The 26,018-nt window shown below is 43.3% G+C and overlaps 1 protein-coding gene across 1 annotated transcript in view; it reads left to right on the top strand.

Moving 5' to 3' along the window:
* LOC124805565 (mucin-3A) overlaps positions 1-26,018 on the top strand; it is a 197,052-nt gene that overhangs the window by 154,874 nt on the left and 16,160 nt on the right. The gene's annotated exons all lie outside the window — the stretch shown is intronic.

Raw genomic sequence — 26,018 nt, 5'->3', positions numbered from 1 at the left:
CACATTAACCAGGATAAGCGTGAGACTACCGCTACACAGGGTGATTCAGCAGCCCCTAAGATCGATTTTATGCAACCAACAGCGCCTTCAAATAATACGTGCAAAATTTTCGTACTCTCGAGCTCGCTACAACCAAACTGTTACCATAACATGTAGGCTTTCACGGCCGGCGTCTTCATTAGTTAAAACTTCCGGGATGAGAGGCCATGGTCGTTAAAGGCTTAAAGTTAGACAAGATATGGCGGTCAACTTTGCACCAACGATTTGACAATCGATTACCTTCAATCGAGAATAATGCCTTAGTCAGACGTAGACTTACAGTGGGCTCCACATGACGTACAGTGGTGCCCTCTATGCGCTCTATATAAACGGGATCTCCACGGCCTGGCAGCCAGTCGTTGACACACCTCGAAAGATAGTGCTGGCAGTTGGCAACGAAACGTCAGGAAGAAGAAATTTTACAGATCGACCACAACCTCTCAGCCTGCAAGCTTTAATTAATGAACCACACTGTTAGTTCTACAGAAAAAATGAACAGGACTTTTTTGTACGAAATTCAATGTAATTAAATTTTGTATTGGGATATGTTTTCATTAGAGCCCATACTTTCTCAATTATGAAAGAAAAACAAAGAAAAGTGACCTCCAAACGCATTTTTCTTGGTTAACTGGAAAACTGTGTCCTACAGCAAAAACGTATCCAAATATAAAATTTAAATCTACTAATTTTCCTACAACGGGGCCCCGTTCCTGTTTTATGTAGATCTAATAGTTCGCACATAGCGAGCGAGAGAATATGGAAATTTCGCTGGTGGTTTTTGGAGGTGTTGAAGGTTGCATAAAAGCTGTAGGTAGGGGCAGCAGACTCACTTTGTATATGTCATCGTATTTCACCAAAGAAGTGGTTTTATCAGTGTTTTATGTTGTAATGAGTCCTTGTGAAACCACAGTATCAGCTCCATAGATATTATGAGAATCAGAGCGTGTCCACATTTCCGACAAAATATCACAATCAAAGTGAGAGAACGAGTAGTGTCGTTACGAGAGAGCGATCATTATTTACCAGTGGCAATGCATTCATGAGGCGGACAACGCCTCGGATCCCGGCGTCTGTAGCAATTCCGTAGACAACACCGTAGTTTAAGTAATGATTTCACTGTCTGATAGTCACTCTTGCCAGATGAAAATGCAAGAGACAACCCCCCCAGAAACCGTACAGTGGTACATAGGTGATACTAGAAGCTGCTTAACAGATTGAGCAGAGACACTGCAGAGCGATTTATGACAAACCCCACGGCCGTGACGTCAATGTTACGCCAGTCTTGTTAGAGTAATTGCAGCGGCGTTGGTGGAAATTCCTGGGCTAGCAGACAGGACAAAGGCACGCGCCCGTCGCAGGAGAGTCGCGTTGCTAATTGGATGGCTGCGGATGTTCGTCCAGACTGCTGCCGCCGGACAGATGTGCTCGATTAGGCAACTGATCTGCCTGTTTGCACATAGTCCAACCCAAGCTACAGGCTCCTAATGTGGACATCTCTGAGAATCGATCTCCTCGGCGCAGCCAAGTATGGCTGAAAGTGAAGCAGCTAACGAGCTATACAACCTGCCTGCTAACTGCTCTAGGCTAAAGCAATTACATACGGAAGAAAGGGAATCTGCTTCCGAAATAAACAGGTTGACTACGAGGCGCTGTGTTTAAATTCAAGTGCGCCATGCGTCGTACATCACGAAATGGCAAATTAGACAACTTTCAATGTCGTAGTTACAGTGTAAACTGAAGATAATACTAGAAGGAACACCAATAAGTTACTTACGTGGCTTAAATATGAGGAGGATGCACCGAATTTTTGATTAATTGCAAATTAAGTTGATTTCGGCTATAGACAGTTTTTATAAAGGACGAACTTCCACTGAAATTCCACTAACTAAAAAATTCAGATACCTACGCCCTTTGTTGTACACACCGTCTTGCAGTATTGATGTATTACATACAGAACAAGAATATAAAACTACATTGTTGGCATTTGGTAGTGCTGATCTGATTTAAAATGGATTGTAAGAAATTCCCGTATTGAAACCGTTATAGAATGGAAACTATACGTTTCCGGACATGGATTCCCATTCAAAATGTTACGTTAATGACTCCCAACAACAAATTCTAGAAGTTTGTGCCGGAAATTTCAAAAAAATGGTTCAAATGGCTCTGAGCACTATGGGACTTAACTGCTGTGGTCATCAGTCCCCTAGAACTTAGAACTACTTAAACCTAACTAACCTAAGGACATCACACACATCCATGCCCGAGGCAGGATTCGAACCTGCGACCGTAGTGGTCCGGAAATTTCCAAACACCCTGTAAGTAACTAAGTGCCAGCATACGGATTGCCCCTATTGAATGTTCTGAAATATCGTAATACACTGTTGAATGGTTCGTCGAATTTTGAGATGGTTTCAAGGGCACGTCCCGAAAACCAATAAACTAAAAAAAGGGTCATTGCACAAGTTATTATTATGTCCCTGAGGGCGTACGTAATTTGTGGCCTGTGTTTTTATCTTGTGTGATGCTGACCATCCAGTCGTCTACACTCTATGAAAGAGCGTAGGCTCAACAAAAGTAAAGTTACTGATTCGTTTATAAAAATCTTATTTCACTCAGAGAAACTCACTCTTAAAGTTTTCTTGCTGTAAATCGCTTTATCAATTTCGTGAGGTAGGAAGCATGGAGCAACTCGTTCAGCAGACCCTGCTAGATAGGTTACCGTGGCAACGAATACTAAAGAACGCCTAACGTTGGCGGGAAGCATCAGCAAAAATTTCGTTCAGTTATTACCCAAGAAGTCATGCATCACTCTTAGTGAACAATTCTGTGTATATTCAGGGTACTAAATAATGAACTTCGAAAAGAAACTGATAAAGCTAGACCAACAAGGCTACAACAGAAATGTGAATAAATGTTGGATCTGGAGTAGAAGGGGAGTTACCGCTTGATGTATGGGTCTTCTGAAAGACAAAGGAGAACATTATCGAATGATAAAAAAGATAACAGCAATGAAATTGCAGAAAAGCAAGAAGAGCTACTTAGAATATTTATATGTCGTCCAGGTGCTTTGATATGGAGAATGAAAAAGAATTATTTGAAGAGGACAAAGGATTTCCAATCTTAAGGGAAGAAGTTGAGACGTCACTTACGGAAATGAAATGTGGAGTACGGACTTTCCTAATATTGTAGTGAGGAAGTATACTTATCAACGTCCCAGTGGGGTAAAACTTGTTAAACGTCGAACTGCCGTGTTACAATGTTTGGTTTTGATACGTGTTTGTCAGACAGACTCATTAAATATATCCGAAGGAGCTTTGTACGTACGTCGGTAGGTAGAATTTATTTCTATCCTATTCATTATTTCGACCAGTTACTGCCTTGAATTCTAAAAATGAAATACAAAGGGTGGCTAGATGCAAGTGACACAACCTATAAAACGAGCAGGGTGTGGACGCTAATAACGAAGGTAAGTGTGTGCTCGTATATAGAAATGCCCACTACTGGGGAAGCGCGAAAGTTCACCGCTGAGCCAACGTTCTGTTAAACGTGCTCAATGTGAGGTCAGCGAGTCATTGTGGGTCCGAATTCACTTTGGAGGCCGTCAAAAAGGGACAGCGAGCGGTAGTAGCGGTTTTTGACTTCGGTACGAGGGTCAGGAAGTGAAATTCATGCCCGAAAGTCTCCAGTGTACGGCGAACACAGGACATCACGTGCACTTGTGTTTGCATGGAATAAACCATTTCAAGAAGATCGGAAGTCACTGAAAGACACCAGTGGATGCTGCCATCAGAAATGACCGTCGGCGCATGATGGAAAACATTCGGCTCATTTTGGGCATCTGTCACGGAACCGCTCACACCATCATGACCGAGCAACTGAAGTTCTGGAAAATCTGTGAGCAGTGAGTTTCCAACAGCTCGACGGAGGGGCAAAAGCTGGAAACGATTTCAGTATCACTGGAGTATCTGGAACATTATCACGATGCAGAATACAGTTTCCTTTGCCGTAATGTCGGGGGAGTTGAAGCGTAGTGTCATATTTTTGAGCCAGAAGCAAGCGTCAGTACCAACAATGGAAGCACATGGTTTAACACCCACCTAAGGCATTCATACCCGTCCAAGCTAGCTCTGGGAAAGACAAGATCACTTCTCTCTTTGACTGCGACGGCTTTCTGGACCAAGGCGCCATAATTAACGCACAGCGCAGCGTGGACACTTTGCTAACATGGAAGCGCGTCATCAGATCCAAACGCCCAATAATGTTTACTGATGGAATCATTCTGTTGCACCATAATGTCTGTCCACATTTTACCTAGGCTGCTTCCATATGCTGCAGAAGTTTCGCTGAGAAGCCCTTACACATCCCGATCTCTCCTCTTGTGAATGTCATATCTTTGTAACCCTGACAAATGACAGCCTTGACCGTCGATTTGCATCGGACGAAGACGTGCACGCGTGAGTACAACCATGGTTCCGTAGGCAACTGCAATCGTTTCCCAAAGAAGGCATTGACCACCTAGTCTCACAGTGAGATACATGTATTAACAGTTATGGAGATTAGTTTATAAATAACTAACAGTTTACTTGCTATTTTCCTGTCTGTCTCGTTTTCATTTGACTTCCCCCTTACGCCATTCGTCCTTAATGCTTCAGTTGTGTGCAGTATTAGTTAAAGCTGTTCTATTTACACTAGTAGGGAAAAGACCCATAGAATTTAAAGCAACGATGATCGACAGCACTCATCACTCACTGAATTGGACAGAAACAGGGGAAGTACGAGCAAACTACGAAAACCGTAAATCATGGTTGCTCAAGAGGGGATCCAAACCAGAACCATCCCGGATATGAGTTGGCTTGTTTCCCTCGGTAGAAGAGAGGGCCGATTTATTGGCAAGTAACCACGCTAGATCGTTGTTATCTGGAGGGATTAAACGATAACTACATAATTTGCTCACAATGGTCAGCGTCCTTCGTGAAAATAAGCTTTCCACACAATGTACGTTGCTATTTATCATTATCACAGTGAAGATCACGCCGCATAATACTAAAGGACTTGTGAATTTGATTGGAACATGGAATGTGTGTGTCAGAGGTCAGTAATATAAGTGTTCAATTGAAACACACTATTAACTCTTGCCCTTTCTTTGAAGCACGTCGCCAATTGCTTACCCGAAACACCAGTCTCCTATTGGATATTGTGCGGAACAGTGTAATGGCCGCTTTGCTTCCGAAGTTTCGCTTTATGATGCAGTGTATTTATGTCTTCGTTTTGAGAAGCCATTAAGATACCGTCAGTGAGCATAATCCATGTTTATGTCTAGAAGCAGCGCTTCGGTGATTGCTCTTGATCTTTTACAGTGCTAAGAGCAGTTAGCAATTACGAAAGTAACATCATCCTGCAGTTAAAGCTTTTTAGCTGACAGCAAACTATATAGAAACCATTAAATTGTAATGCCGTCGAGCTTATTTCTTGTCTTAAAAAAGAAAGAAAAACAGCCTTGAAACGTGAAAGCAATTAAAGTGCTCTGGAATGTTACACACGTGGAGGAACTTCACGCGTCTCGTATAATTGTACGTCTGTGCAGTATAACAGAAGCAATCGAATAGAAAACCATTACCTTTTCCCTCTATGCTCCCCTTAACCGAATCACTGATATCTTTCTCTGTAGCAGGCTGGAGGCTTGTAAATATATTTGCCTATTTGCTTTGCAATTCAATGCTTGTGATAAGACGTCTGCTATCGTGGTGGTTGATGAATTTTGTTCTTAGAGAGCGTTACAAAATACCTGCATATTACGAGGCCCAGCTTTACTGGTAGTCGGTGGTGAAATTCCTAAACGCTGGTCAGTTTTCACTGGAGCTACATCGACAACACAGTGAAGTATGAAGACATTGAAAAAGAGATCCTATGACCAGTGAATTCGCTTAATAAAGTTCTGCTCTGTAGCAGACTACTTTGGAGAAACAATATAGTTGTCAAACATTATAATATTCTTAGAGGTATGAGTAATTACACGAATAAAAATTGAGTAGAGAGAGTTTTTAGCGCTTTTTTCACAAGCTTATTTTAGAAGATGGCTTTAGCGGTGAAATATGTATAGGAAATTAAAAACCGGAAATACAAGGAATTGACGAACTTTCATGTAATAAATATCTCTCTTTCACGGTCTCTGTATGTCACGTGAAACCATGACGACTGCTATGTAGCATTTAATTTTTTTGTCCCTACGCTATTATATATTTCAAGTGTTGCCCTCCAGGCTCTCCACTTGTATTAAATTTTTTCCCAAAGCTTGCCTCTTGTGCTTAGAACTGAACGTTTTCTTGTGCCGTAATTATTGAGAACACAGACATACATTTTCGCATAGCACAGAACAAAATATTTTTGTTAGTACAGTCTCCAGGCGCATTTAATATACGGACCTCTTTTACGACCTGCTGAATATTTTCAGCACCTTTTCCCACTCAGGTGAGCCGAGTACACTTCTGTACGAGTACCGTCTGAACTGTCGGCGGTGTTATCGAGGGCGGTCTAGACTAGAGGCTCCAGGCTGTGTGGAGACGGAGCCTGCCTGCAGACGAGTCACCAGGAGCTGTCGTGACGGCAGTAATACTCGCGACCTCCGGTTGCTGTCGACGCTGTGGGAGGGGAAGGAATTGGTATCAGCCAGTAAGTCTGCCAATCAATATGGCGGCGACGGCAATAATGTGGCATCCACCCCTAAGCTCCGCAGCCAAGCTCTGGGACTTATATTGGACCCGAGAAGCACGTGATTGCGCCTGCTGCTACGGGAACCCTTCCCGTTACCGATTTTTACCGCGTGCCGAGGCTAGAGGACAGGTTGCAGACTGTGTAAATATAATGTTCTGAGCCCACCAACTTCTCTCATGGCGAACGTTCGCAACTACAAGCAACTTCGATAATCGACCTGCCACCCTCCCCCCCCCCCCCCCCCGCCCACCTATCTCACCCCATTCTTAAGCAGATACGCATCTTATGATGGACCAGGCATTATCATATCAGAACGAATGTTCATGAAATAAAAAAGAGATTAAAACAGCTAACGTAGTGGACGGTGTCGCTTACTAGTACTCTTCTTCTTGTGACTCTGTTCCGCATCGGCGCGGGGTTGATATGGCTATTAACGGATTTGGCGTGGTTATTTTAAGGGGTGGCTGTTTTAAGGGGTGGCCGGGTGCTCTTTCTGTTGCTACCCCGCTACCTCCATATAACGCAATAGTTACTGATGCAAAAAAATTAGCAACACCAAAAATTAATCAAGATAAGGTATTGAAATTTCGGGAATATATTTATCTAGATAACATCTTTAAGTGATTAACATTGCAAGATCACAGGTTACTGTAAGCGCGAGGTGAGATGTTGCAAATGTGAAACGCTGCTACATTAACAAACGGCGCAAACTCATAAACGTTGAATGTAAGCATCCTAAATTGCAAGCATTGTGTTGTACAGGTGCTGAATGTCAGTTTGTGGGATGGAGTTCCGTATTTGTTGCACCTGGTCGATCAATACATGGACGGTTAATGCTGTTTGTAGGTGGCGCTGGAGTTGCCGTCTGATGATGTCCCATACGTGCTCGATTTGACACAGATGTGATAACAGAGCAGGACGAAGTAACTTGTCGACACTAGGCAGACCATGTTAGCTTACAACTGTGATATGTGCGCGAGCGTTATCCTGTTGGAAAACACCCTCTGCGATGAAACTTCCTGGCAGATTAAAACTGTGTGCCGGACCGAGACTCGAACTCGGTACCTTTGCCTTTCGCGGGCGAGGTTCGCAGGAGAGCTTCTGTTAAGTTTGGAAGGTAGGAGACGAGGTAATGGCAGAAGTAAAGCTGTGAGGACGGGGCGTGAGTCGTGCTTGGGTAGCTCAGTTGGTAGAGCACTTGCCCGCGAAAGGCAAAGGTACCGAGTTCGAGTCTCGGTCCGGCAAACAGTTTTAATCTGCCAGGAAGTTTCATTATCAGCGCACACTCTGCTGCAGAGTGAAAATCTCATTCTGGACCATCTGCAATGCTGTTCGTGAATGGAAGCACAACAGGCCGAATCACCCGACTGACGAACAATTGACAATCAGGGTGCGTGGGGTAACCACAAGAGTGCTCCTGCTGTCATACGAAATCACATCCCAAACCATAACTTCAGGTGTAGGTCCAGCGTGTCTAACATGCAGACAGGATGGATACAGGCCTTCAATTGATCTCCTTCTAACCAACGAACGGCCGTCATTTGCAACGAGGCAGAAACCACTTTTATCAGGAAATACAACAGACCTCCACTCTGTCCTCCAATGAATTACCAATTGACGCCACTGGAGTCGCAAATGGCGATGGTTTGGTCAGTGGAATGCACGCTACGGGGCGTCTGACTCGGAGCTGTCCTTAAAGTAACCGATTTGTAACAGCTCGTGGTGTCAATGTGGTGCCAACTGCTGCTCAAATTGCTGCGGCAGATGCAATACGATGCGCCAGAGCCACACGCCGAAGACGATGGACTTCCATCTTGGCAGTGCCCATGTTGCCGTCCGGAGCCCGGTCTTCTTGCTACCAGACATCCTCGCGAGCACCGTTATCAGAAGTCATGCACAGAGGCTACATTCCTGTCAACTATTTCTGCCGTATCGTAAAAGGAACATCCAGCTTCTTGTAGCTCTGTTACACAACCTCGTTTGGACTCAGTGAGGTCTTGATAATGGCGTCTTTGTCGACTTAAAAGCATTTTTGACGAGTATCATCTCAGCATGTCCAGTCTCAAAGGTAACTAATGCTCACGGCCGTAACTGCGTGTATTTAAAGCAAACCTGAAATGCGTCCACATAGTGGTGTTACTAGCGACACTCTTATGTGACTGGTGAGAAATTTGACAAGACATCATCTTTCAGAGCCAACGGTCTTGCTGCAGTTCCCGTCAGATCACCGAAGTTAAGCGCTGTCGGTCTAGGCTAGCACTTGGATGGCTGACCATCCGGTCTGCCGAGCGCTGTTGGCAAGCGGGGTGCACTGAATCCTTGTGAGGCAAACTGAGGAGCTACTTGCCTGAGAAGTAGCAGCTCCGGTCTCAAAAACTGACATGGGGCCTGGAGAGCAGTGTGCTGACCACATGCCCCTCCACATCCGCATCCAGTGACGCCTATGGGCTGAGGGTGACACGGCGGCCGGACGGTACCGTTGGGCCTTCATGCCCAGTTCGGAAGTTAGTTTCAATATCTACGCGAAACATTGAAAATCACGTTTTTGTTCTTCCTGGAAGCCGTTTGATAGGCTACATACAACTTGCATCGGGTTCCGGAACAGTCGCTTGTATTAGTAACATAGATGAGCCCACTTGCGAGACATGCGACTTCTTATTAGATTTATATAACGTAAGGCACAAAACTCATTCTGTAGAGAAGGATACCAGCAGGAAGTAATAAATCCCTGTCGCAATACGAGTGATTAAGTGGCTGACATTTCGTCAATAAGGGTCAATCTTGCAGCAGTATCTGCTCTTTTCTCGGAGCTCTTCCAGAAATAAGTAAGATTTTAGCTGATACTGTCAGTTTCGCCGTCCGGTTGTCAAGAGCCTGACGTTTCCTATTAACCCACTTCCCGGCCAGCAAATGGCCGGAAGAACGTCAGGGGTGGGTAGCGAGCGAACATAGTTTCTCGTTACGTATCGCTGGCTGTGTCTGCTCGCGGAAGCAGCACAAAGCGGTCGTGGGGCTTGCAGTTCGCCGGCTCCCGTCCAAATTATGCTGTCAAGAGGAGCGCAGCCCTCCCGCCTGCAGTAAACGTTTTACGACGCTGGCGAACATCCAGCTGAGTCGCGGGGCAGCATGTTTCTCTTTAGTCCCGTGGTCGCTTCTTATAAGCGCACACGCACCCTGGAAAATCCAGACACATCGGCGGAACGGAGCGTTTGCCCTCAGTGCCGCTAGCGCGCAGAACCCGCGACCACGTAACAGGTTTGGGGGCGGAAGTATAAATTTGTTCAGTGGCAGTAAAAGCTGGAAGTATTTTCATTACGTGCCACTTACATTTCCATTTGCATATAAGGCCACGGTATCATAAATGAAATTATTCGGAGGATGACATCCTATGCGATGAAATAAGTTGAGTGGAGCCTCGTTTATCCAGCCCTCGGTAATTCGGACCTCCAATTTATCCGGATAGATTTTTTAAAAAATTATTTTCATTTTGGTACAGTTATTACACAGTATTTGATACTCTGTACGTAATAGTAACAATCTCGCCGATGACGTTACGGCGCCTTCCATGACCACCAGTGGCGTACGTCGGCCCCACATAATGAAACCCCAAAACAGCAGGAAACCTCAACCTGGCTGAACTCGCTGGATAGTGTGTCTACAGCGTTCAGCCTGACCGTATTGCCTCCAAACACGTCTCCGTTTGAAGGTGTATGAGACACTCACGAGAATCTGATGCCAATCCTGAGCGGTCCATTCGGCGTGTTGTTTGGCCCATCTGTACCGCGTTCCATGGTGTAGTGGGTGCAAAGATGGATCTCGCCATGGACGTCGGGAGTGAAGTTGGCATCGTGCAACCTATTGCGCACAGTTTCAGTCGTAACACGACGTCCTGCGGCTGCAGGAAAAGCATTACTGAACATGTTGGCGTTGCTGTCAGGGTTCCTCTGAGCCATAATCCGTAGGTAGCGGTCATCCACTACAGTAGTAGCCCTTGGGCGGCCTGAGCGAGACATGTCATGGACTGTTCTTGTCTTTCTGTATCTCCTCCATGTCCGAACAACGTCGCGTTCGTTCACTCCGAGACGCCTGGACACGTCCCCTGCTGAGAGCCCTTCCTGGCACAAAGAAACAATGCGGACGCGATCTAACCGTGGTATCGACCGTCTAGGCATGATTGAACTACAGACATCACGAGCCTTCTACGTCCTTGATGGTGCAATGACTAGAACTGACATGTTGTTCGACCCTCTCCGTCTAATAGGCGCTGCTCATGCATGGTTGTTTACATCTTTGGGCGGGTTTAGTGACATCTCTGAACAGTGAAAGGGACTGTGACTGTGATATAATATCCAAAGTCAACGTCTGTCTTCAGGAGTTCTGGGAACCGGGGTGATGCAAAACTTTTATTGATGTGTGTGTAAACAACACTTAAAGAAAAATGTGAAAATTCAGCAAGTATTGACCCAGGATGTTACTTCCTATTCATTTATCTAAATTTCGGGTAGGCAAAATATCTACTGCCTGAATCGAAATCGCGGCCCCGTTTGTTCGACAGTAACACTAAATGATTTATACTGATTGGAATCAAATTTACGAAAGTCTCCACGCTGTCTGTCCCTAGTAGTAAAGAGCTCTGTGATCAAACACGTAGAACTTAACACATTTATTGTTAAAGATTCCCTGTCTGTCAAGCCGAGGTGCGTATATCACCGATTTCAGTGTTGGGAAAGGCAATTCTGCAGCGCCGAACTGCTCATTGCTGCCGATCGCCGTTTAGACGAAGTGCTTGCCGTAGCTGTAAATTATGATCACTCAGAGAACACCAAATGGCTTCCGCAAATATCTTGGGTAGAAATTACATCGGTAAAATTCCGGACACGAACCAAGAGCTCTGCTGGTCCATAAGCCAGGAGCAGAAACTTGAGTCAAGTGTGTGGTCGTAAAAAAGCACTTCAGTAATGCCTTCGTCTTCACAAAGTGCTGCAGATCCTTTTCTATGAGTAAAGAGAAACGAAAAGCACTCTATCAAATCTAATAGTGAGACTGTTCACTGGGACCTTTCCAATAACGTCTCGCAGTGTTATCCATTGATGTGTGTCCTCTCGACACCTACAAGAGACTGAGTCCTTCGCCCTGCAGTGCCAAATTTGAATCAAACCTCGTCTCGTTAGCGTGCATTCTCTATGCAGCCACTCACCGCACCTGTTAGGAAGGTAAAACCTCCCACTCTAAGATTTAGGAAGCTGTCACACAGCTGCCTTCAGCTCATACTCAGCTCGATAGAAACTTCTAGAACAAATTGTAGCTCCAACTACATATACAACCAAAGCAGATTCATTTCACAGCCTTGTGGTGGGAATTCGCCTTCTCGTCTGGCGTGAGAACCTCTGCGACAATTAGCTCGCATCTGTCTCAGCGATTCCTCTCACTTACTTCCGTGCTAAAAGGGCTGCTGGCTCCGCTTGAAAGCTGCTGTGTCTGCGATTTTACGCTTTTTAAGCATCGCCTCGCCCTCAACTCTTTCATAGGCGTTGTACGCTCACCACGAGGCGCCCATTGCACCGGCTTCTAGGACCTCTTTCTTCCTGCTGTCAGAGTCAGCGTGAAATTATTCTCGAGGCATGTAACTCCACAGACATGTTAGGATAAGACGAACCCGTATGAACCGGTAAATGATTAAAAATTTGATAACCGCATCTAAAAATGCAGTAAATATGAAATATGAAACATCAAAATTATTCATATTTGGTGGCAAAATCGTGCCACCCTACACACCCAAGAACGGAACCTGACTATCTCTCTACACCTCTACAGCAAATTTAATGTTGCGATGACGCTTTTCATGTGGCCGTAGAATATCTCCAGTGCATTTTCATCATGAGGGCGTATCAGGAAGGTATCGTCATCTTACCGTAGGAAGCGAGATGGACGCAACCCAGCAGAATTCCTTGCTTCTCAAAGTGTTCCACGAAGTAGTTCGCGACGGCAGGAGACACTGGGGATCCCAAGGCTGTGCCATCCGCCATCTCATAATATTGGTTGTGACACAGGAAGTAGCTTGTCGTTAACCCTGTATTTTAGCATATGAAGAGCGTGTTCGGGGAAACTTGTGACAGCGAGGGATAAATTGCTAAAGTTTTAAGGTGCCACTGATGAAAGACACCTCGTGAGTTGGCGGTAGAGGCTAAGCCACCTGCGTTTCTACCATACACTGGAGCAAAGACTAGCAAGACATGGCGCGCGCTGTAGAGATAAGGACTGACATCAGTGTTCCGGCTGACATCCAAAATAACAGATATGCTATGTCCCATTAATGACAATATAGGCCTTCGAGTTCCTGTCGTGTTAGCGTCCCCTGTGAAAGTGACTGCATTCTCTTAGGACTAACTCCTCGCGCTGTTGTTGAGCATTATGCAAAGCATTCACGAGTTAAAAAAGCGAAAAAGCGAACTTGACAAGTAGGCCGTGGCTGAACATTGCCTGACGAAAGGGCGTGAAATACTATTAGAAAAGACGAAAGTTTGGCTAAAACATCTTCGTACTGAAATTCTGTTCAAAGGCAGCGCCAGAAATTAGAATAAACAGCAACAGTTTTAACAGAAACCAGGGATACGCACTTATCAGGGAGTGGAGACGGTCTTTGGACATCGAGCGCAAGCAAAGACGGAGTCCTGACACTTGTAGGGAGGTGGGAGAGGCCTTTTCAATCGTGGTGCCGGCCTCTCGCGCTACATGAAGACATTCAGTCCCGCACGGGCTCAAGAGAAACACAGGCGCGGCAACGAACTTGTGACGTCACACTTGTCAGCTTGTTCGCCCTACCTGGCGAACGCTCGACTCTGTGCGAAGCCCACGGGGAATCAACATGTAACTGAAAAGGTACCCACTAGATATTTGAACTTTGTCGTGTGCGATCGAGAGCTTGCACGCATTTAAACGCGCAATTATTACACTTGTCTGAAATATTTAATCACTCCCTGTGGGGTTACTGACACTCCTAAGACCAAGTAGTGGCACGTGCTGTGACGTACGCGCCACGGTCTGTCTTTCTTGTGCACCTTGGTCCCGCGGCGGGACATACCAGCCAGGAGACCCCAACTTGAGTTCCGCGCAAGCGTCACTTCGACCCTCTCTAGACGGGTTCCAGGCACTGCCTTCGTTTCTGTACAAGCAGAACACTTTGCCAGCCCTTGCAGTCAGTGACTTTAATTTCTGATGACGATGACGACGGTAGAAACACCTTTCGAAAAGTGGAAGTATTTTATTCGAAGTGACGCGACTCGTAATCCGAGATTATAGTGAAACATGCTAGCACGAAAGACGGTCAATACCGCGGTTCGATCGCGCCCTCATTGTTACTTTGTTCCAGACGAACCCATATATGTGGGAGAAAAATGCTATTATCTATCGGTCCCGATAATTCTGAGGTTATTGCGTGCCGTGAACATTATTTACTTTACGTATTTATTGAATGTGATTCCATTGGAGTCATCAGGCCCTCTGTGACATCGGAAAAGACCTCAGAAATAACAATTTTAATATGAGAAATAATATTCAAATCATGTGGGTGTCTATTGTGACAATGTGAGTAAATAATACTGACTATGAACTAATAAAATTAATACTGGCAGTAGTTGTACTACTGCCGCTTCTGCCACCAAGAGTGATAACAGTAATAATAATAGTAATAATAATAATAATAATAATAATAATAATAATAATAATAGTGACAGTAATTTTTAGATGTAACTTCCTCAAGAAACAGGAGGGTGTTGAATCAAAATATCTTAGAGTATTCGATTTTTTGTTGTACACAGTCGACTTGCCAGATATGAGCCGAATCGGTTGGCCGTGTCTGTGGCCCCTCCCTTAAGAGCGATCGTATCGTCACCGTGGAAATAAAGAACTTTCTAACCTTTACAGGGAAATTGAACTTGATACAATACCTCGTAAATCATCAAGCATTTAAATTTCACGTAATTGCAAAAGAATAAAATACCATGTAATGCGGAAATGGAGCGTCGGAAGTACGTTGAGACTGTCAGCAGACGATGCTGTTGTCTATAGGGAGGTTGCAACGCCAGAAGCTGTAGCGAATATTTCCGTATTTTTCCCAGTTATGGATGACAAAAATTTGCACCGGGTTATTAAGTTCGGTCGGTAATGAGCAGAATTAGACCTGAGAACACCAATTTATGTAATCACAACTAGGAGTAACAAGCCAAACAAGCTTCGTCGCATTTATAAAAAAGTACCTGAGTACCCAGTGTTGCACGGGTACGTATTTATTCCAGTTTATCCTTTCCTTCCCCCTCTCTCTGCCCACCTCCACCACCACCGCTCTCTATCCCTCTCCTCCATCGTCTACACTCTGTCCGTCTCTTCCTGCTCCTATATCTGCCAACCTTCTCCTTCCCCCAGTGATACATTTTGTAGATATATTCAGTGGCATATGTGGATACTATCTGGGAAGTATGTTGCGAATAGAGTGAGTAGCAACGAAGTAATGAATTTGAACGTCTTGCATAATGCGGTAATTTTGAATTCAATGTTTACGATGTCATACTTCCTGAACTAAGAGTGGTACACTGATGTAATTTTTCTGGTACATTCAGTGGTATACACGAACGCAGTCTGGAGAAAGTGTCGCTAAACACTGTTCATAGTAAAGAAATAATGAAATTAAAGCGTCTTGCTTTGTGTGACAATTGTACTGCGTGAACAGCGAAAATGTAGTAAGCGATAATTGTTTTTCCGTTCATCATTTTGTGGGACTAGTCTGAACGAAAAGTTTTGTAAATCTTTGAAAATATGTGTTAAGTCCGTTCTAAGTCTGCAAGTGTTCTCATTCTTAAATAATGGATGACTACAGTATGGGTATTCTCACGTCATGGGCTGCACTGCTTTCTAAACCCCACCGTCATCACTTTGATAAGTTGACCGTTCTTACCACAACCATGATTCTTTCCAGACAATAAAAGATATGTGTATCAAGTTTATTTGAAGCCGGTCCCATTGTTTAGGGGGGTATGTGGAACATAAAGACATACCTATATCCATTTTATTTTTTGTACATATGTACGTTTGTCTTTGTGGGCGGCCGCTGTGACCGAGCGGTTCTAGGCGCTTCAGTTTGGAACCGTGTGACAGCTACAGTCGCAGGTTCGAATTATGCCTCGAGCATGGATGTGTGTGATGTCCTTAGGTTCGTTAGGTTTAAGTAGTTCTAAGTTCTAGGGATTTGATGACCTGATGACCTCAGATGTTAAGTCCCATAGTGCTCAGAGCCATATGAAACATTTTGACTTGTTGTCATTATAAAATGGAGTGCTGTCAGGTATGAAGATGATCATTACCCCCAGAAATTAAAATACTGATATAAAATGGAGTAAATGTATAAATGATATCCTGGATGACAGCGTATTTTTGTTACGACTATATCGCAACTCGAGAAACCGTAGCGATTGTCTAAAGAGGGCAGACAATTGGTGCAGTGGATGGCAGCTGGCGGTTACTCTGAAAATCAAGTCCCTGCTTTCAGACGCTAAATTCAAGTCAGCAACGATTTCGTTCTCATTGAAATTATCGCCTTGTGAAATGTCGTTGGTTTCCATAGCTGAACCTTTGCCTCAAGAACTGATTTGCAACATGGGAGAGACACGTAGCGAGCAAAAACTGTGAGCTGCGGCTGCGTGCGTTATGCTCTTAGGTAGCAAATCGGTACAGTCAGTTACATGCTATTGTTTCTTCAAAGACGCTGTTGTCAAAGCATACCGATTCCATGTGATCAACATTTACGTTAATGAAGCGAAGAAAATACTGGATGGTACTTATTACGTTTGGATAAAAATACTGAGTCTGGTTTATTATTATTTCTCCAGATAAACTGCGGAACTAGTTTTGTTTGTTGAATTTCACTTTCTTTGAACAGACAACCTATTCCAGATTTACAGCCATCGTAAGGTCTTGTAAAAATTGCGATGCGGAGAACTGATTGTCGTTTACGACCAGGTCTCTTCTGAGCTGCTGCATTTTTGAGCTCTAATGATCGCTGTAAAACCTAAGCGAGTTATCTGTTCACACAGACTAAAGTTTGACTAATACTGAGAATTACGCCGTTTCTTCTTTAACTATCCATGCCAGATCTTCAAGGTAAACTCGTTTTATTTCTCTGAACATCTTAGTACTTCGTTTTTATTGTTCGAACTGGATGACACTGCGGAACTGGGTTTCATCCATGTAATGGGGCGGTTTATTTCTTGTAACACGAATGAAAGTCAGCTCACTCACATTCGTCTTGTCAGTCCAGATGTTATCTGAGGGTGACGTATCACGTCTGCTATGAAAAGATGAGATAAAGTCGAATAATAAACATGCTCACCGTGCTAAAATACCTCAGGAAGAAGATGAAACAGCATCCAGTCTCCTGACTAACGTTCTATAGGGTGAGAGTATCACTTAGTTCTGTTTCGTCGTAGAGTCATTTCGCCCCTTCACAAAGTTACATCCATCAGTTTCCGAATATACGTTTTATTTGTGTTGAGGTCTTCAGTGGAAAGACTGTTTTCACACAGCTCCTCACGCTAGGTTATTCTGTGCAAGTCTCTTCTTGTCTGAGTAACTACAGCAACATAAATCCATTTGAACCTGCTTCTTCTATTCACGCCTTGTTCGACCACTGCAACTTTTACCCTCCACACTTCATTACCTAATTCACTGATACTTGAAGCGTAAGTATGTGCCCTTTCAAAACGACCTCTTTTTTTACTCAAAATGTGCCAAAAATATATTCTGTGCCATTTCGATGCAGTATCTCCCCATCGGTTATAAGTCTATCCATTTAATCTTCAGCATTTTTCGATAGCACTACATTTTAGAGTCTTCGTGTTTCACCTGTTTATCCTCCGCGTCCCATTTCAGTATAATGCTACACTCCAGAAAAATACCTCCAGGGAAGACCTTCTAGGACTAAAATTTATATTAGACGTTAATTAAATCCTTTTTACAAGAAACGCTTTTCCTGATGTGCTCGTTGTGCACTTTATGTTCTCTCTGCTTCGGCCATCATCAGTCACTTTGCAGCCCAAACGACAAAACTCTTCAAAGTGTCTGCGTCTCATCCTAATCTAATTCATTCAGCGTTGCCTGATTTAATTCGGCTACGTTGCATTACCCTTGCTTTACTGTTATTAACATTCAACTTATAGCGTCATTTCAAGACTCTCAGTTGTGTTGCACTGTTCTTCCAAGTCGTTGGCTGTCTGCCACAGAATTACACTGGCATCAGGAAACCTGAAACTTCCTGTTTTTTCTATGTGGAGTTTAATTCTCTTTCCAAATATGTCCTAACTTTCGCTCAATTTTCAGATATTTTATTTTCGATAATTTCGTTTTCAGAATTCTGTTCAGTTCCGAAAAAGAGCTCAAAGACACTTCTACTCGTGCATTTATTTCTTTCGCACTCCAATCAAATGGTGTAAAAACAATAATCCCACTTATTGATTCTACCTCTTTATTGTCGGTTTATACAGTTTTCTTTGAGGACTGTACGTGGGATCAGTCACTTATTACTGAGGTTAATTTTCAAATTTTTCTGTTGAGTTTCATGTACACCAGAGGCAATCAGTAAAACGAATCGTATTTGTTTCATCCCCACATATTCCTTCTTCATTTTCTTTGATTAAGTCTCTGGAAATATCCTCTACTCCAAAAATAATTTTTATGTCATAAAATATCTTTACCTGATTCATCTTTCACTTCTGAATTTCCAACTATCCTGTTGACATCTAAAGGATCTCTGGGATTCATGTACATATTCTTAAATACAATACCACAGACTGAATCAATAACATGTTTCTTAATGTCATATGAAAGAAGGAAATATTTTCGGTGAAATCCTTTCCTGCGTTCGACGTGGTGAACTGCCTAACAATGGTATCTTGGCGTACTAGCCTTGAAGTTGAGTTCGGCGTTGGTTCGAATTTCTCGGTGGAACATATTCGGCAGCAAAGTTCAAGATCAGTCACGAATTCAGAGAATACATGACTACTGAATATCGCTGGTGTTTTGTCGTGGGTGGTTGTTGCCGATACGAACGTATTCATTCCATGTACCTCATATGTCACGACGGCTTCGTGACATGATATTAATTCGTATGGGCGTGTCGTTTAATAGCGGGCTACCGATTCTGTTCGGTTTGTTGGGCGTCATGTTTTGTCATTAATTACTGTGTTTACAGAGAGTCGATGCAACATTAATCGTTTCTCTGGGTGTTCTGGGTACGTCCTTAGACGGTATAATTATGTACGTAAGTTCTATTCCCTCGTATGTATACGTCATTTCTTGTGAAATTAGCACTAGTCTGCCTTGTTCCTTTGCTCATTTAGTGACGTTAGGTCCGGTATTACGTTTTGCCTGCACTCAGCACGATAACTTTTTTTATTACGTATTGTATTCTAACAGCCAACACTAGACGTTTTGTCCAATTTTGATGTACAGCACGGTGATGTGTTTCGAGATAATTTAGCGTGTCTTTAGGCACCGTGCCTACACGAAATGCGAGTAATAAAATACGTAAATTGTTTTATTTGTAAGAGGTTGCTGTCATGGTCGAAGCAAAGCAGAATTGCTGAACGAGAGTGGTTTTTGGAGGGTTCCTGTTGTTGTGGTAAGCCTTTGGAGGTGTTTAATCACAGTTAACTCTGTGCGTGATGTAGAGAAAGTGAAGTGGTACAGATTCTACGTACAAACCACAAACTTCAGGGAAATTCGCTTTTTCGAACTGATGTTTTGGTGGAAAACGTCATATGACAATAACAGCGGGGAGACTCCTAAGGGGTTGTTGAGTGGTCTGATTGGAATGGATTTCCCGCCCCGCGCAAAATATCATCATTGATTCACGATATATGAATATTGCGACTAAAGTGTATCTTTCAAGCATAAGTGACAGTGATGCATGAGAAGTGTTTACTGTCATGTCTGAGTTACTAATGCTAGTGAAAGAGAGAAGGCATAAAATGAAACAGTACATAAAACTTTTTTAAATATACATCTTTATTTTTCAGTCTACATATTTATTTTTCAACATACTCACCGTGGCGACGAATACATTTGTCTCAACGGGGGACCAGTTTGTACATACTGTATCTTCAGAATGTTTGCCTTCGTTGACGTAGCCAAAACCTCTCATGTGCTTGCAACGCTTCATCACTTTCAGAGTGAAGTCCTCGAAGGTGTTCATAAACTTATGAATTATTACGGTCCGGAGTCTGTACCACAAACAAATCCTTGCGTCACTACCGCACGCAGAAGCGAAACACCTTCACACTGCCGTTAACATGAAAATTCCCAAATAATGACTGTCAGCTCTGATTGCAGTCGTTCTCTTAACCTTGCTTCGGGCAAAGTGAAGAAACCTGCCGTTGGAGGCCGTAGTGAGATTCTTCGCTCTCCTTTCACCGTCTGGTCAAACTGTCTCGTCTCTAAAGGCACTAGCGCTAACCATATTACAAAACGCAATCTCGGAAACTTCTTGTAATCTTTAGCAAACCAAAAGGCTATCTTGCTCTTGTATTTCGTTTTTCTTTCTGATTTTTTAACTCTTTATAGTTTTGTTACGTACTTCTTAGGTCTACGCGTCACTTGTAGTTGTTTTGCGTCGACTGCTCTCTTTCACGTAGACATTCTCTGCCTTTTTATGTTCTCTAAGACAACTTCACTGCTGTTCTCGTTCTTTTAGTACGACGGAAGCCTTCCAATATCAGCAGAATATATATCTGAAATTATTTGTTTCTCCTTATTCTTCCCAATAGATCCGCATATCCCTTTATAACATCTGTTACCCCCGCAGTTCCTATTTTCTTTTTAAAAAGACGCTTAAAGCTCTATTTAGTCATCGTGTTATCATTTGTTCTTTACAAATAAACCAAAGCTATTAGGCTGCTTTTCTTTACTCTTACTTTATTTGCTCTATGTTGTTCCGCATTTCGTATGGGTTTTTTTTTTTAATACGAACTTGAATCTGATCTCATAATTCATATCACCAGTAGCCCCAGTTATTGACAATAATAATTTACTGCTTACAATTTGTTCGTGGAAGTAGATTCTGGTTTCATTAGCGTGTTTGTTTAGCTTTCCTTCTGATGGAAGTCCCATTGTTTTTGTTTCGTAGGTCTCCTACCGTGGCTTCCACAAACATTTTGGTGTAGCATGAGATGCAAATGTGTCACGTGGCAATAAATTTCATGAAATGTATAAATTTACTGCCCGGCTGGGATACTGAGCGTTCAGTGTGCGACTGCCACAGAGAGAACTCATGTTCGGCCCTGTGTATTGCCGAAGAATTTACGGGGAGCTGGTACCAGCATGTAACGCGACAAAGACTAAGGAACCACTGGGAGGGTACTTATGGGTCCACCTACTAAGGCTGTTAGTAACACCGCCAGTGTCCAATTGGACAAGAATCAACTGGAAAGGATCGTTAGGGTTTAACGCCCCGTCGACGCCGTGATCGTTGCAGATGGGTCACAAACTGGAATTGGTGAAGGATGAAGAAAAAAATTGGGTCTCTCCTTCCAAAGGTACACTGTGTGATCAAAAGTATCCGGACACCACCAAAAACATACGTTTTACATATTAGGTGGATTGTGTTGCCACCTACTTCCAGGTATTCCATATCAGCGACCTTAGTAGTCATTAGACATCGTGAGAGAGCAGAATGGGGCGCTCTGCAGAACTCACGGACTTCAAAAATGGTCCGGTGATTGAGTGTCACTTGTGTCATACGTCTGCACGCGGTATTTCCACACTGCTAAACATCCCTAGGTCCCCTGTTTCCGATTTGATAATGAAGTGGAAACGTGAAGGGACACGTACAGCACAAAAGCTTATAGGCCGACCTCGTCTGTTGACTGACAGAGATTGCCCCAGTTGAAGAGGGTAGTAATGTATAATAGGCAGACATCCATCCAGACCATCACACAGGAATTCCAAACTACATCAGGATTCACTGCAAGTACTATGACAGTTAGGCGGGAGGTGAGGAAAAAAGGATTTTCATGGTCGAGCGGCTGCTCATAAGCCACACATGACGCCAGTAAACGCCAAATGACGCCTCGCTTGGTATAAGGAGCGGCTCCATTGAACGACAGAACAGTGGAAAAACGTTGTGTGGAGTGACGAGTCACGGTACACTATGTGGCTTTCCGATGGCATGCCCGGTGAACGTAGGCGTACGTAGTGCCAACAGCAAAATTCGGAGGCGGTGGTGTTATTGTGTGATCGTGTTTTTGTTGGAGGAGGCTTGCACCCCTTGTTGTTTTGCGTGGCACTATCGCAGCACAGGCCTACATTGATGTTTTAAGCACGTCTTGCTTCCCACTGTCGAACGACAATTCGGGGATGGCGATTGCATCTTTCAACACGATCGAGCACCTGTTGATAAAGCACGGCGAGTGGCGGATTGATTACACTACAATAACATCCCTGTAACGGACTAGCCTGCACAGAGTCCTGACGTGAATCTTATAGAACACCTATGGAATGTTTTGGAATGCCGATATAGTGCCTGGCCTCACCGACCGACATCGATACCTCTCCTCAGTGCAGCACTCCGTGAAGAATGGGCTGCCATTCCCCAAGAAACCTTCCAGCACCTGACTGAACGTATGCCTGCGAGAGTGGAAGCAGTTATCGAGGCTAACGGTGGTCCAACACCATACTGAATTCTAGCATTACCGATGGTGGGCGCCACGAACGTTTAAGTCATTTTCAGCCAGGTTTCCGGATACTTTTGATCACATAGTGTACCATCCTGACTTTCGGCTTAAGTGATTTATGGGAACCATGGAAAACTTAAATCTAGATTGTTGGAGAGGGATTCGAACCACCGACCCTCCAAATGCGAGTCCAATGGTTTACTGCTGCGTTACCTCACTTGGTGGACGGGTTGGAAGGAGATGGGAGGAAGGAAAGGAAATACTGCTAAACCATGTACTTATTTTCCAATAACAGAAAACTGACTGAACGATGATTCTTGTCGATGTATTACCCAACAAGGCAAAGTGAAGACTTGGTAACGGTAGCACATTGGTTGTTCCTACGCCAGAGAAACAGAGAGGAGTGGTAGTTGTAGTATACACTCCAGTATTATTGCAACTGCAGCACTGTCACACACTACACAGTGACCTGAGTAGTGTAACAATCACTGACTGACCCTTCTTTTTTTTCTACAATAGTCCAATAAAAAAAATTCAGCCTGTATGAAATGCACGTTTCGCCTACAAAAACCACTGGCTTTAATTCTGCTTTTTCATTCTCCGTAAAAATCTAATGTAGAGTAAGAGGTAGAGTCTGTAGCGCAGGCCTGCGATCAGAGTATCGGGACGACTGGGAATAGGAATGCAGCCATTCTATATGCGCCGCGGAATTAGGAGAGAAGGGGGCGATGGGTGCCCTGCTGCGGTCTTCTCACTGCCAGCAAAGCTAATTTCGTAATTCAAAGCAAGTGTAATGAGTGCAAAACAGAACACGCTTTTTTATTACAGATTACCTGTTTCAAACTGAATTGTAGATCATCGGCAGATATAGGCTGGGCAAAGCAAAAACGAGTACCGGCAAAATATATTGACGTAAGTGTTACACTATAAATAATTGCGACAGGGGAACTGAAAATAACGTTAAAATATCATGACCTCGTTCATCCTGAGTGTTGGAAAGGGCAGGTGCTCAGTAATGCTTGGAATGTAACATAACCGTACAGAGGATGAGTTGGGGAAGATGACGTGAGATATGCACAAGTCGGTAACGAGTATTGATAAAATATTAATAAAATGGTTCCGTCATAAAATTTTGACTATGTAACTTTTCCCATTGCATCCACTGTACTTTTTACGTTTCTTATGTTACATTCTTACCACTGCTGATGCAATACACTTTCTAGCATTAGGTATTAAAAATTTCTCGCCGTTTTAATGTTCTTTGTAGTATCACTGACAGTTTTTTTTTCTAGAGCTATCTTCAAAAATGGTTCAAATGGCTCTGAGCACTATGGGACTTAACTTCTAAGGTCATCAGTCCCCTAGAACTTAGAACTACCTAAACCTAACTAATCTACGGACATCACACACATCCATGCCCGAGGCAGGATTCGAACCTGCGACCGTAACGGTCACGCGGTTCCAGACTGTAGCGCCTAGAACCGCTCGGCCACCATTTCACATAGACCTGATTAATGCTTTGTACTGAAAATTAATAAAGTGTAAAGGTTATACAGCACAGGGCATAATGGGAAAGCAAATCCTCTACACTGTTTGATCTGTGTGCTTTATTAATGTTCAGTTCAATTTATATTTAAGAAGTACTGTAGATCATGATTGCGCGAAGTTAACAAATAGCATTTTCAGTCAAGCACCAGAAATTTCTTTAAAATGTGCTCTACGTAACTGTGGTCCCCATGAAGAAAGAAAGATTATTTACCGATATCGCTGTAGTGTTACCGTAAAGTAATTTTTATACTGATCCTTTTGCCAACTTAGATTTGATGATGATTCGCTGATCATATCTAAACCGGTCATCACTAGCTCCAAATAGTGATCGATTCAGTGTTTTGCGTCCTTTAATAAACTTAATAACATTGTCAACAATCCGACACGACAACACACGAGGTTTCTTCAGTCACCACTTTCTGTGTCTGCCTCCGTAAGAACGCGCAATGCTTTGAACTGCAGCATAGTTGTACTATTATCCCATTCCCATCTTACTAGTGACAGTAAAATCGGCCAAATTTTTGTTGTGCAGTTTCACTGAATCACGACAGTCTTGCGACATAAAAATAGTCCAATCAGTGGTAGTTAAATAAAAACTGAGTTTCTACTTATCTTTTGGACGGCTACATCAGTCCACCGGCTGAAATTATCTATTCGTTACTGTCCAATAAGGAGGTGTGGATTTGCTTCAGGAAATGACTTAAAGCTAGTGGTTTCCTGTTGTATGTTTATTAAGACGTTTTGTTGAATGTGGCCGAGCGGTTCTAGGCGCTTCAGCCAGGAACCGCGCGACCGCTACGGTCGCGGGTTCGAAATCTGCCTCGGGTATGGATGTGTGTGATGTCCTTAGGTTAGATTGGTTTAAGTAGTTCTAAGTTCTAGGGGACTGATGACCTCAGCTGTTAAGTCCCACAGAGCTCAGAGCCATTTGAAACATTTTTTTGTTGAATACTAACATTATTATGGCAGGGTTTAGATCACACTTACATAGTTTCATTCAAATTGCTTTTTAATTCAGATTCGTACATACGCCATGACTTCACAGAACCGTCACACAACCACGACTAATCGCCTCGCGTGCCGCCATCAACCTCCAAAAACAATCTCACGTCGAAGATACATATTTTCACTGTTTATGCGGAAACAAACTATTCTCTCTGATTTTACGGATTTATCAAGAAAATGTGTATTCATAATATCATTTGTTGCATTATATTATTTTAACTTTTCATGTTATATCACTTTATACACTTTTACTTAAATTGCTCGTAATAAAAAGGGAAGTAAGACAAGTGGCTGTGTTATTCTGAATTGCGATGCAAATTTCCTTCAGACATGAATGTAGCATCTTATTTATCCGCCGACAATGGGCAAGCGATATTCAAGTAAAATGTTCTCCCTGAACGGGAATATACATATTGGATATACGAGTACAGGATATAGACAAATACTTGGCGACATACGGAAGTTTCGGTCTGGCCGTGAGCCGTGCTCGGATAGCCAAATGGTAAGACGGCGGCGGGAAATCTGCGTTCGAGTCTCGGTGCGTCACAAATTTTCATTGTCGTCATGGCATTATGCAGCTGATGGTTGTCCGTATTCGTAACTGCGAATACATGCAAGGGGTTTTAAAACAGCTGTAGTTGCGGAAATTCCTGTTTCTTCTTTCCATCGTAATTTAGAATAATATATGCACTGCTGTATCGTATGGAAGGAGGCCTAGTGAAAGAATTTAAATATCTGGAGAAATGGATAAGGTGGACTACAATAGAGCGCAAGGCAATAGAATTCAGGAGAAACGAACTCGAATTGCCCATCCCATTGACAAAAGAGATATGGAACAAGAAATCAGTTTCATGGGGCTCCAAAATTAAGCATTTTATTGCTGCAAAAACCCTAACCATGAATCACAAAAGCTGGATAGAACAATTAGAACTAACAGAAAGAATTTTTTTTTTTTTTTAATCATAGGAACAAAATTTCAGGATGATAAGGTCGTATACA

Source organism: Schistocerca piceifrons, chromosome 7 (assembly GCF_021461385.2).
Source record: "Schistocerca piceifrons isolate TAMUIC-IGC-003096 chromosome 7, iqSchPice1.1, whole genome shotgun sequence".
In the NCBI taxonomy this organism is placed as follows: domain Eukaryota; kingdom Metazoa; phylum Arthropoda; class Insecta; order Orthoptera; family Acrididae; genus Schistocerca; species Schistocerca piceifrons.
The sequence above is the reverse complement of the archived record's forward strand: the minus strand, read 5'-3'. Positions and strand labels throughout refer to the sequence as shown.